Below are 11,658 nucleotides of genomic sequence, written 5' to 3' on the forward strand. Positions count from 1 at the left end.
GATGAGGGGTTTTGCATCGGTGTAAGAGAACAGAAGCCCTCCCCGCAGGAAACGTCCACTAACACATAAAAACAATGCAGCTGCACCAGGCGTAAAGGTGAAAGAAGGCAAAGGAACTTATTAATAAAGAAAAATGTAAATAAGATTTAGTAAAAAAAAAATAGTAATAATAATTAATAATGCATTACTTGACACCCAAGAACTCTATACAAATATACTGTATTTTAAAGACAAATCATTAAAATAAATGTACTAATCCACTTTCACGACATACATGGTGCCTTGCTCTTAAACATTTACTCAGGTAGTTTCTCACAATTTCAATAGGAAAGGCTTTGATATGGAACTCAACTTTAACCTCTGTCAAATGAGTGATTAAAACCATTTGAATGAAATAGTTTAAGTTCTGTGAAAAAAACCCTTGATTGTCATGCCCACCCATTTAAATTGGAGGAGGATTTCACATTTCAAAGGGAACACATTTTATTGCTAATATTGTTCCTTTTTTACTTTATGCACTTTAAGATGTGCCTGGGTCAGATTTGAGGAAAATATTTATTTTTTATTTCAAAAGTGGAAAGAAAGTATTTAGTTTTGTTTTTCTTGTAATACATTTTGATGTGCCTGTGTCAGATTTGACCAAATGTAAAGGGAACAATAAAAAAAACATTAATTTTTTAATACATTCATTTGTGTTGATTTAAAATTTGACATTGCCTCCTGCTGAAATGTGTGGCCCAGCTAAATTTCTTGGTTTGAAAATCTGGGCCAAATGAAATTGTAATTGAATGGCCATGCCGTAGGCGGAAGCAATGGTGTCACACCTGATGAGCCACAATAATGGTGAAACACGTTCTGTGTAATCAGTACCGCCCCCTGTACACTGAGTACAGTCTGCGTAGGGCACCAACTCCCAGGGGCACTCATCCAGCTGCTCAAAAAAATCGTTTTATATATTGTAATAATAAATTAATAATAATATCATATACAAATAAGCAAAAATATAAACGTATATATTGCATTTTACGGTGAACAAAAGTAGGCTGTAAGCACACGTGATGACACGAGTCCTCATTTTATTTACTTTTATTTGAATAAAGTTCTATTTTGGCCCTATAGTAGGTGTTTTTTATTATTTTATTTTACTTCCGTAATTTTTGGGGGAGGGGGCAAAAAAGTAAATTTCTGCTTAGGGCACCCATTTGGCCAGCAGCTGCCCTGTGTGTACTCTGTATTATTTGGAAGGTACTGGACATATGTAGCTAGATGACCACAAAGGGGAAAAATGAGTCACATATCTTTAAATATTTTATTATTCCTAAGCTTTATAACCTATAAGGTGTCATCATCAGAAAAAATGATTAGACATGTAAGAATAAAAGGCAATTTATAGCAAGTTGTGGGAGGGATTAATAAGGTGGGTTCAGAAGCTGATCATAAAGTCTTTTTATTATTTCGATGTTTTTTCTACGCTTGCATATGCTGAGATCGCACAAACCGGCAAACACTTTATGGACTGCCTTTTCAATGCCAAAATCAAAAACTGACCAGAAAAACAAGAAATGTAGTTTACAGTAGTCCATGCAATGCATGCCCAGCGGTATACAGTACTGGGACAAACATTAAAAACACTTGCGGCACACATATAGGAACGCAACAGGAACATCGCAATGCCGTCAGAAGGAAAGATCCACGGTCTCTGAATTATACAAGTTCCACCGGACGTGTTTAACTGGAACAAATGTGAAAGAAATATTCTGGGCCAATGCTAAGAGTACCAGGGAGTTGACTGATTCGTGGCTCTCTAATGAAAACGACATTAACAGACACTTGGATATCTACCCAGCATATGCAGGCTTAAAAAGAACTGCATCCAAATAATAAAAAACACTTTATGATCAACACCTTCCGAACCCCACCACCCACCTCAATTCACCTGCCCTATGTTTCCTTTGATTGCTTTATGTCTAATCATTTTCACCAAAACTGTTTTAAGATACGTGACTCATTTTTCCCAATGGGGACCTCTACCTACAATTATGCAAACCGTATTACAAACCTTTGTGTATATTTACGTAAAAATATACAGTATATGGAAGCGAAACGGTCTAGACGGACTTTATATCCACAAGAATGACGACACTGGAGCCCAATGTTCATTATGAGGAGTGGGAAAACGTCGGAAGTTGGAAGGCAGGATTTTTTGTGAATGAAGGAGGTTCGAAGACGGCGATATCCCGAAAGCAAAAAAAAAAAAAGTTTTAAATCTCGCCCCCTGAAAATTGGTTATCCAGGGCGCAAGGATAGTCTTAAATGACGTTCAGATGACGCGTCCATGCCGACCGCGTAGTGGAGGTCGTTTCTACCTTTTTGATCGGTGTTGATAAGAATCCGTCTTTCCTACCTTGTTATGATGGCAATTCCTCCTCCAGATTACTTCCTTTTCCCCGATTTAAGTTTGACGTTCAGACCCGTCATCACCCAATGACCGGAGCAGTTTCAGACAGACCCTAGATCCCACCCAAAAAGAGCGACGTCGTCAATCACCCTGTTGCGATTCACAGTCCTTTCCTGCAAAAAGCTTCCCACCCGTGTTTAGATGTATGGAAGCCAAGGAAGTGACGAGCAACACATAAAACAGAAGAGACAACATACAATACAAAGCACATAAGTAAAATGTTACTATTACAATATCCGTCTTATGTGGCAGTGTTACAATAAAAACTTTCTTTTGACTGTCTGCAAAAAATGTCATTTACTATTGTGAAATGAGTGTTTAGGCACTGCATCACTTGTAATTTAGAGGCTGACTGAGAAAGAAACACCAGTTCTCGTGCACATTTGCAAAGGTCACTCATTTTAAGAAAACAAGTGAGTGTTTCACAAAAAGGCATTCGAGAAGCACTTCTGTGCCTGTACGTTTTACATGTTGCACATTATTGTAGTCTAATTTTTGATTTTCTTTTTTTTTTTTGTAATCTTTGGGTCTAGTTAGTTTGAAGAAGGTGCACTTTTATGGCTACAAATGTATAATGTTACTGTGGCTGATTTTCTCTGTTTGTGTCATGGCCTCATGCTGTTTTCTCTTGTTCAGTCTCCCTGTTGTTGCAGCAATCTATGTGACTCTGGTAGGCTGTCTCCTGAAAATATGTAATCTTTTTTCCATTTTTCATGCCATCTAAATTGTGATAATGATGACATACATAGTATTTCAGTGGGTAAAATAAGGTCAGATAGTGTTTAGAGACTTTTGTAATAAGTTTGGTGATAACAGATGGCAATTTATGCTGCTTCTGAAATTATTTGTAATAAAAGTAAGAATGAGTGTGATGTAATCCATAGTGAGTCAATGTTTTATGACAATTCATATCATTTGCACTGTATAGACTAAAAGCATATAGGCAAGAATGTCTATATTAGTGTGCCACTTAATTTATTTAATTTCTGACATAAGAAGGTAGAGCAGTTGAGATTAAAGGAGTTGTAATACAAGTCCTCTTGACACACTGAATGTGCAGAATAAGCTCATTTTGCTTCCTCAATGAAATTAACAAGGGCTCAGCTAATATCACATTCAGAAATCAATAAAAATTTAAATAAACACAAATACTGTATGTTGAAAGAATCCAAGGAACTTTATTTCAAAGGGCAGTATATAATTATGGAAATGAGGAAAAAATCTGTCAAAAAACAGTAAACAAAATACAAAGCATGATTTTATTAATCTTTAATAAAAATGTATCAGTGATTAATTTATTAAAATTTTCTTGATTTCCATTTATTACACAAACACAAAATAAGTTCTCTTTTAACAATAATACAATTATTTGTTCTTGCCACATAAAGTGCATTGCTTCTCTGTTATCAATACAGAAAGCAAAACATAGCATTAAGATGAAAGATTTTCTTAATCAAGTGATTGGGTGAGATCATTTATTTTCAATAATATTACAGTGTTAATCATGACAATGGAGAATGATAATTTTGATGCATTGTCAGAAATTCCAAGAAAGTTTCAGTACCTAACACTACTACCACTAGTTTGGAGATACATGTTGTTTAAAATTATAAATCATCAATTAAATTGAGAGGCCTCAATAATTATGAAATATAAATTTTATATTATGCTTTATTGCATGCATTAACATTCAAGAATGTGAGGTGGTGTCCAGTTGGCAATAGGTTTTTAGGGACAAGCACCACCCCTTATACCTTTTGTCTTGAAAATTTACATTGCATTTAATTGTGATTTAAATTATTACATAATTTTCCTATGCATATACTATGAAAATCCTTCTATATATGATTATATATTAAAATTATTTTGTGTGCATTATAAGGATACATTTATTATCAGAGTATACAGTATATGAATATGATTTATAAAGTACAAACCTTGCCTAGAACCCATCAACAGCTTTGGAGCCACTGCTGTAGGACCACTTTAGGGTACTATATTGGAAAACAAAGCCTTACAAATGGGTGGTTGAATGGAAATCAAACAAGTTTGATATTCTTATAAATTTCCTTATAAAATAAACTAAATCAAAACATATACTGATTAGTATGGATGCAAAAAGAGGCCACAGTTAAAAGTAAACATTTGAAGAAGGCACTCAACTACTAGCAATTATTCCTCCATCCTTTTTCACTTTGTCTAATACAGGGAATTGCAGAGCTTTCCATCCAGTCCTAGGCAAAAAGCAAACCTGGACAGGAGGTCAGTCATTTAAAAAATAATGTTGACAGAGGTACAATATTTTTTTTTTAGAATTTAATTATTTTTTCAGAATATCCTTGAGGGGCATATTCTCTTATTTCTTAAATCCACAAAAAGCATATTAAGATAGTATTTAATTAAATAATTCTCCTATATCTAAAGCACCATATATTTTTACAGCTTCAATTTCTAGCATATGCCTGACTTACAAGGATAATTTAATTATTGTATTTTTTCAAAATTTAATGTTGCCTTTATTTAAAATAAATTATGAAAGTGCTAGTAATTTCTTCAGTTTATTGACTTATTTATTGCATATGTTGCCCTACAGTGAGCAGAAGTGTTTTACTATTAATGGTGTATTCACCGTTTTGCTCCATTTATGTCTGAAGCTAGATATCTTTAAAATATTACTGTCCAAATACATTTTTAAACATTGTAATACGTAATTTCATTCAACCATGTTTCAGTAACTAGTGTTACAATTCAGGATTGCAGATGGAATAAAACAGAGTAAAGGTGATTAAATCATGTAAATATTTTTAGAGAATTATTTATTATTATGTCATACAAAATACAACATCTAATGAAAAGTCATTGCTTAATAGATGCCTTCATCTTGGTTTCTATTTTTCTTTTTTGTTCAAGCGCAATTGTACATTTTGTCTTAAGTACCCTGCTGTTAGCATACTGCACATGACAAGTACTGGGAAAGAAGCAGAGACAATAACTACCATTCCAGATGTATGTCTTCGCTGAAGAACATCTTGTCTCATTAAAAAGTCTGTAAAAACCTTCCATCTGGCAAGAGTGCACAATGAGAGAAATAAATGGAATATCTGGTGAGCATGACCTACAATATCACAACAACCAGGGAAAAACTTTTCTGGAACAGGGTATGAAAAAAATCTGCAAGGAGAAAAATACAATTTGAAATGTATGAAAATTCACAGCTGGATCATCCCAGCAAGTTACAATCGTGAACAATTGGGCTTATGTCCAGTATATATGCAAGACCAGCTGGAATGACTTGACAGATTTTTCTTTCCACAGGATAAGGACGTTGATACGGTATTTAGCATAACAACAGCCAGTGCAAAGAGCCAACCTAAAAAAGCAGCTCCGGGTAGAAAAATGTAAGCCATTTTATCATGCCAGGATTGTTCAGAACTATAAAAATAATGAGCCAGAGAACTTCCATACTGATAAATGCTTACCAACATAGTCAAAAAATAAAAAGAGTAATCGTAAGCTCTGATTTTGACTGAAACAAATGTGCCAGACACTAAAAGATAGATATATGAGGGCTGACAGCACAAAATGTAAGAGGAATGGAATATGCATCAGGAAATGTTTGAAGTCTCAATAAAAGCCCAGAATCGCAGAAAAACTGCAACTGCAGCCAGCAAGTGAGTCCAAACATTCAGAGCTTCATTATGCTGTTGAAAAGACTAAGGAGGTAAACCGCCATTCCTGGCCCACTGGGCATAACCAGAGTGAATATAGGGTTCGAAAAAGACTTGGTACATCACAATCTTTGACAGTGCTTGCCATCGGTGAGGCTGTCCTTCAAGACTTTAGGTAGCCTGCGTAGCTGCTGAGCACTGATTGACACAATACTGAGATGCTCCATAACTATCATTCAGAACAGAAAATATAATCTGGTTGAACAGAAAAAGAAAAAAAAAAAGCACACATCAGTGAATGAGGTTTAATTCATTTTTAGTTCAACGACAGCAATACAAATAATAATGCAAAGCCATTTTTAATAATCGTATCCATGTATACAACTTTAGGAGTAACTATTTCTTTACAGTTCAAGTTAATGTTTGCTATTTCTAAGAAATAGATAGAAAATAAGATATACTGAAATATTGTTATACAGGTAAGCCTTAAGATACAGGGATGGTGTCACCCCTGCAGATAACAGTACTTGCTACCCACATCATTAGCTAGGCTTCTTGTTAATGCAATGCACAGCATGGCTGCCTGAGATAAAGATACATTTTGATTTCTCATGAGTGGGATGAACTGCAGCAGGAGTAACTTTGAACCTAATATTACTATCATTTTCTCTTTTTCTAACACTAAAACTTGAAGCAATCCATGCGTACTGTAAATTTATATAAGATCTTCAGTTGTTACAGTTGAAACAGGTATTCACGAGATTAGTTAGAATGCATAGTTAACAGTCAAAAGAAGTCTTTAAAAGTATCTATATATACAGTAATTAATATGAAGACAGTATCATGGCTTGTATTACTGAAGAACTACATGTGTGAAAGTTTGCAGTCTGGGAGAAAGTAATATAATATAACCAATCATTGGTTTAATATAGCCAATCATATTTAGCCCATGATTAAAAACATACAGAATGATACAGATCCACTTTTGGGTCACAGGCTACCACTTGTGTGCTGCAAGTTGCTATTATTTATAATGTTTTGTGGGGAGTTGCAAGTGGCTCACACAGTGAATAACACAGCAGGTTGTGGCAGGTCACTAAAGGGAACAAACCCTCCACAACTCTGGTGTCTGTGCTCTATTCACCTTGGAGCTTTTTTCCTCTCCTTTTCAATATAAAAATTAATGTATTAAATTGTTTTCTGCTTTCTTGTCTGCTTTACATTTAAATAACAACATGCCTCAGAAACAGTGCCGATTTTCTAGGCTCCATCCCGGTCTTTAAACTGAATGAGATACCAAGAGGTCTGTTACTTGTTTCCAGAGAATATAAACAGAAAAATGTATTTTAAACAGAGTAAGATTAAGATAAAACACAGCTTCACACAAAACATTGTGTATTAGTGATAGATGCTGATTATAAACATCTGTGTGTAACTCTGATAAATTGTATTAATGTAATGAATTATTCTTGTCACAAGAGTTATAAAGTTATGCAGCCTTTTAACAGAGCACTGAGTTTGTTTCTGGTGCACTTGCTAATCTGTCACAAAGGTGTGCCTACCTTAATTGCAATGTGACAGCTTGCATGCCTTACCAACCCTCGAAGCTATGCCTTTCAGGAGCCTACAGCTATTGATAGGTCTAACCAAGGCAGAAAGGTCTGCATAGGGTATTGGACAGACAAAAAGGTGGACCCTGGTCCTTCAGATTGGGGGTTGTACGATGGACTAATCTGTTACAGATATGCTTACAAGTGACCAAGACACCTCAGCCTTAGAAAATGGGTCTTTTACAAGAAGAGCATGACATGAAGTGAAATCCAGAGGTCCTGGAGCTAAAGACCAACCACGCTTCTTTCAAAATGCACCATTGAATAGTAGCATGGAATCATGAGAACCTTCATCTGGATGATGCTGCTATACTGTATTCAGGACATGAGAAGGACAATACCCAACACACTGAAGGTGGCTCTGATGCTATCAACAACAGTACAGAAAGCCTATTGGATGGGAATCCCAGATAGACCATTAACATAGCTACATCAACAAGATGTTTTGATGATTCCTAAATGATGTGGAAGTGAGCAGAGGAACAAATTTAGCTTCAGACTCCTACCTGATAGTGGCATGGCTGAAGCAGACTCTGCACTGCACTCAATGAAGAGTGCTATGCAAAAAATAAGTTGTATTGTATTGTATTATATTATAAAAATGGACTGGACTTGAGCAATGTCTCAGTATCGTAATTATAATACTGGAGTTCTGAAGGATGAACAGAAGTTAGAAGAATTTGGAGTGGCAGTAACAGCATGTTTGCAACACTTCGAGAACTTATGTTAGAAGAAGAGACAACAGCTGGACTATAGTTAGAAATACATTTGTTTTGTCATGTCAGAAAGTGCTTGGCCCCAAGCAGGACCAGTACAAGGAATGGATTTTGGCAGAGACACTTTTCAAGATATAACAGAGAATGGACAAGAAAGCAGGGATGAATAATAGCTGAACAAGTGTGGTAAAAAGCAATAGCATAGACAGAGTGCACAGAACCAAAAATTTTAAAGAAAAGCAAGAGACACTACACAGATAAGTTGGCAGGAAAAGACCTATGGTACCCCTAATAAGCTGTCAGGAAAGCACAGCAAGACAGAAGTAAGTGAAGAGGGATGATGAAAAAACACTTCTTGAGAGGAACTGCAAAGGAACAGAAGAGTGGAGCATTTTAAAGAACCAATTAACATATCTGTGCTCTCAGACTCACCTTACATACAGCCAGCAGTAGAAGATTTAGACATTGACTTTAATGTGTCAACTAAAGATGAAATTAAGAAAAGCTGTTAGACAGCTGAGGAATAAATGGGCAGACAGACCAGGCAGCAGTATCCCTGTAGAAGCACTTAAGGTAAATGTAGATACTACAGCTGAGATGCACTCATGAAGGAGATATGAGAGAAAGAAAAAGTACCAGCAGAGTGGAAAGAGGGATAATTAGCACAATTGTGCTATAAATTTTATTGACTAAGCACAATTGGAGCTAACTACATGCTCTTGTGAGCTCCTGGAAAAGTGTTAACTATGATCATCCTGGACCAAATGAAAGACAAAAGTTGATGCTCAGTTCGCGAGATCATCAAGTTGCCTTTTGCAAGAACAGATCTTGTAGCGCTATAGGTCTCATTGAGCAGTCAATGGAATGGAATTCACCTCTCTACAACAGTTTTTGAATATGAAAGCATTTGACAGTGGGGACATGGAATCCTGAGAATGCAAAGTTATCCATATTGGACTATTTACTTTCCTACTAGAAAACCACAGTAAGGCAAGGTTACCTTTTCTCATTACTTTCATACCCTGTCATTTTTACTTTATTAAACGTCAACAACAGCTCATACATCTAGTGGGATCCAGTGGATTCCTTAGGAGGTAACCTCATTGATCTTGACTTTATTGATGACCTGCCACTACTGTCACAAATGCAACAGAATATTCAAGATAACACACATAATTGCCAGCCACATCTTGCCAAGCTGGCCTTTATATTGATAACGCGTAAAGGCAAAGTCATCAAGGCCAATCTAACTAATATTGTGCCTATTCAGCTGAGAGATGATCCTTTGGAAAAAGTGTAAGCCTTCACCAACTTGCATGCGTTAGTCGACAAACAAAGAGGCACAGATGCCAATGTTAGGGGCTACAGAATTATCAAGGCTATGGTAGTATTTCTGCACTTGAAATTCTACCATAGAACTTGAACCATTTTTTCAAGTTGAAAAGGACCTTGAGTTTCAAGGAGTTGATGCTGCCAAAGGTGATCATGATGAAGTTTTAGACCTGGATTATGACAGTTATGACCAGTAAGAATGTTCATACCTGCATCAACATATGTCTATGAAGGATCCCCTAAGTTATATTGGACACACCCTCAGAAAACCTCCACCACCATTACAAAGCAGGCCCTGACTAGGAATCCCCAAGGTAAAAAGAACAGTGGAAGGCCAAGAAACACATGCCACTGGGACCAGGAGAAGTCATCATGAAGATGTGCTTGACTTGGAGCCAACTGGAAAGAAAGGTGCAGCACAGATGTCTCTGGAGTACACTTTTCAGTGGCCTATGCCCCAGGAGAGGTAGTAACCAAGTAAGTAGACTAGCTAATCCAATATCTTTAGTTAAGGGCCTTTGAATAGGAGGAGTTGGTTATAACAGAAATAATAAAGAAAAGGGAAATAGAACATTTCCAGATACTTTGTGGGATGACAGTGTGCAATAATCTATCTATCATTAAATCAGCTGCCATTCTCACCAGTACTGGTTCCAACACAACTACATGACTCTGACCTGTTAATTAAGATATATAATTAATATTGTTTGAAATAAATAAAATGAATGCATGATATATATATATATATATATATATATATATATATATATATATACTATATATATATATATATATAATAAAGCTTTAGAATCAAACACTGCACTTTTAAGGTTAAGGTATCACCTGAAAACGTTTTGGAATTAGTTTAGATGTGATATTTAAACTACAATATGAGCACCTGATGTAGAAATTTTATAAATGTTATCATTTTTATCACTTTTACAGATAAGTGTATTGATGTTTGAAAATGTTTGCATACTTTAGTTTCCATTATTTGAAGTTAATCTCAGAGAACAATCAGTGCAACCTAACTGCTTTAATTTTTATCATGCTTATTTTTTTGTTTCTTACTTTCTTTATATATTAATTTATAGTAATTAGTAATTCATTTTCTGTTTAATTTCAGAAATACATTAAACATTTGTAAGTAAATATTGCGTTGGCCCATTACAATTGTTCTCAACATTCTCAATATTCATTATTATAACAACTACAAATGTTAAACATAATAAATTCAATCTTCTTTCCTAAAAAATAAAAACGCCAACATGTGAGTATCAACATCATGGGAAGACAACATGCATAGTTAAAACCATTTTAATGGTATGACGAAATATCTAGCAAAATACTTTAAAAAAACGTTTTCTATCTACAGGACAAAATCGGTGACCCTAAGAATGTTTTATTAATTTTGAACTAATAAGCAACGTGACTCGAATTTTTAGCAGGAATGACTGATCTCATTAATCGCACTCCGGAGGAATGCGATACCTGTGCATTTTATTTTACACACACAAAACAACTCTGTGCGATTTAGTTTCTTGTGAGTTATCATTCAACCAAAAGTTTGATTAACTCACCTGAAACTATTAGTCCTGCTGGTACCGAGTTCCTGTATAGCATGTACACGGAAACATCTAGCAGGTACCTTATGTAAAAGTGCCAGACGAGATAGCCCTCTGGTGTAGCCAGACCGCCACCTGCGCTGCATGCCTACTAGTTGGGCTGTTTGAAGAGAAGAGTAGTATTTAATTTATTTATTTATTTTTCTTCTCCATGGTGACTTGGCTGCAGCATTAAACAAGTGTTTTCGGAAGCAAGCCGGGTTACTTTAGAGTCTATGTTTCTTTAGAAGCGTCTGGTTACCATGATTT

The 11,658-nt window shown here is 35.5% G+C and overlaps 1 pseudogene; it reads right to left on the reverse strand.

The window, feature by feature from the left end:
• Positions 1-5,346: 5,346 nt before the first annotated feature.
• Positions 5,347-11,430, reverse strand: LOC120520578 (annotated as a pseudogene).
• Between the last annotated feature and the right edge of the window lie 228 nt (positions 11,431-11,658).

The sequence above is a fragment of the Polypterus senegalus genome, unplaced genomic scaffold (assembly GCF_016835505.1).
Source record: "Polypterus senegalus isolate Bchr_013 unplaced genomic scaffold, ASM1683550v1 scaffold_3959, whole genome shotgun sequence".
Taxonomy (NCBI): Eukaryota; Metazoa; Chordata; class Cladistia; order Polypteriformes; family Polypteridae; genus Polypterus; species Polypterus senegalus.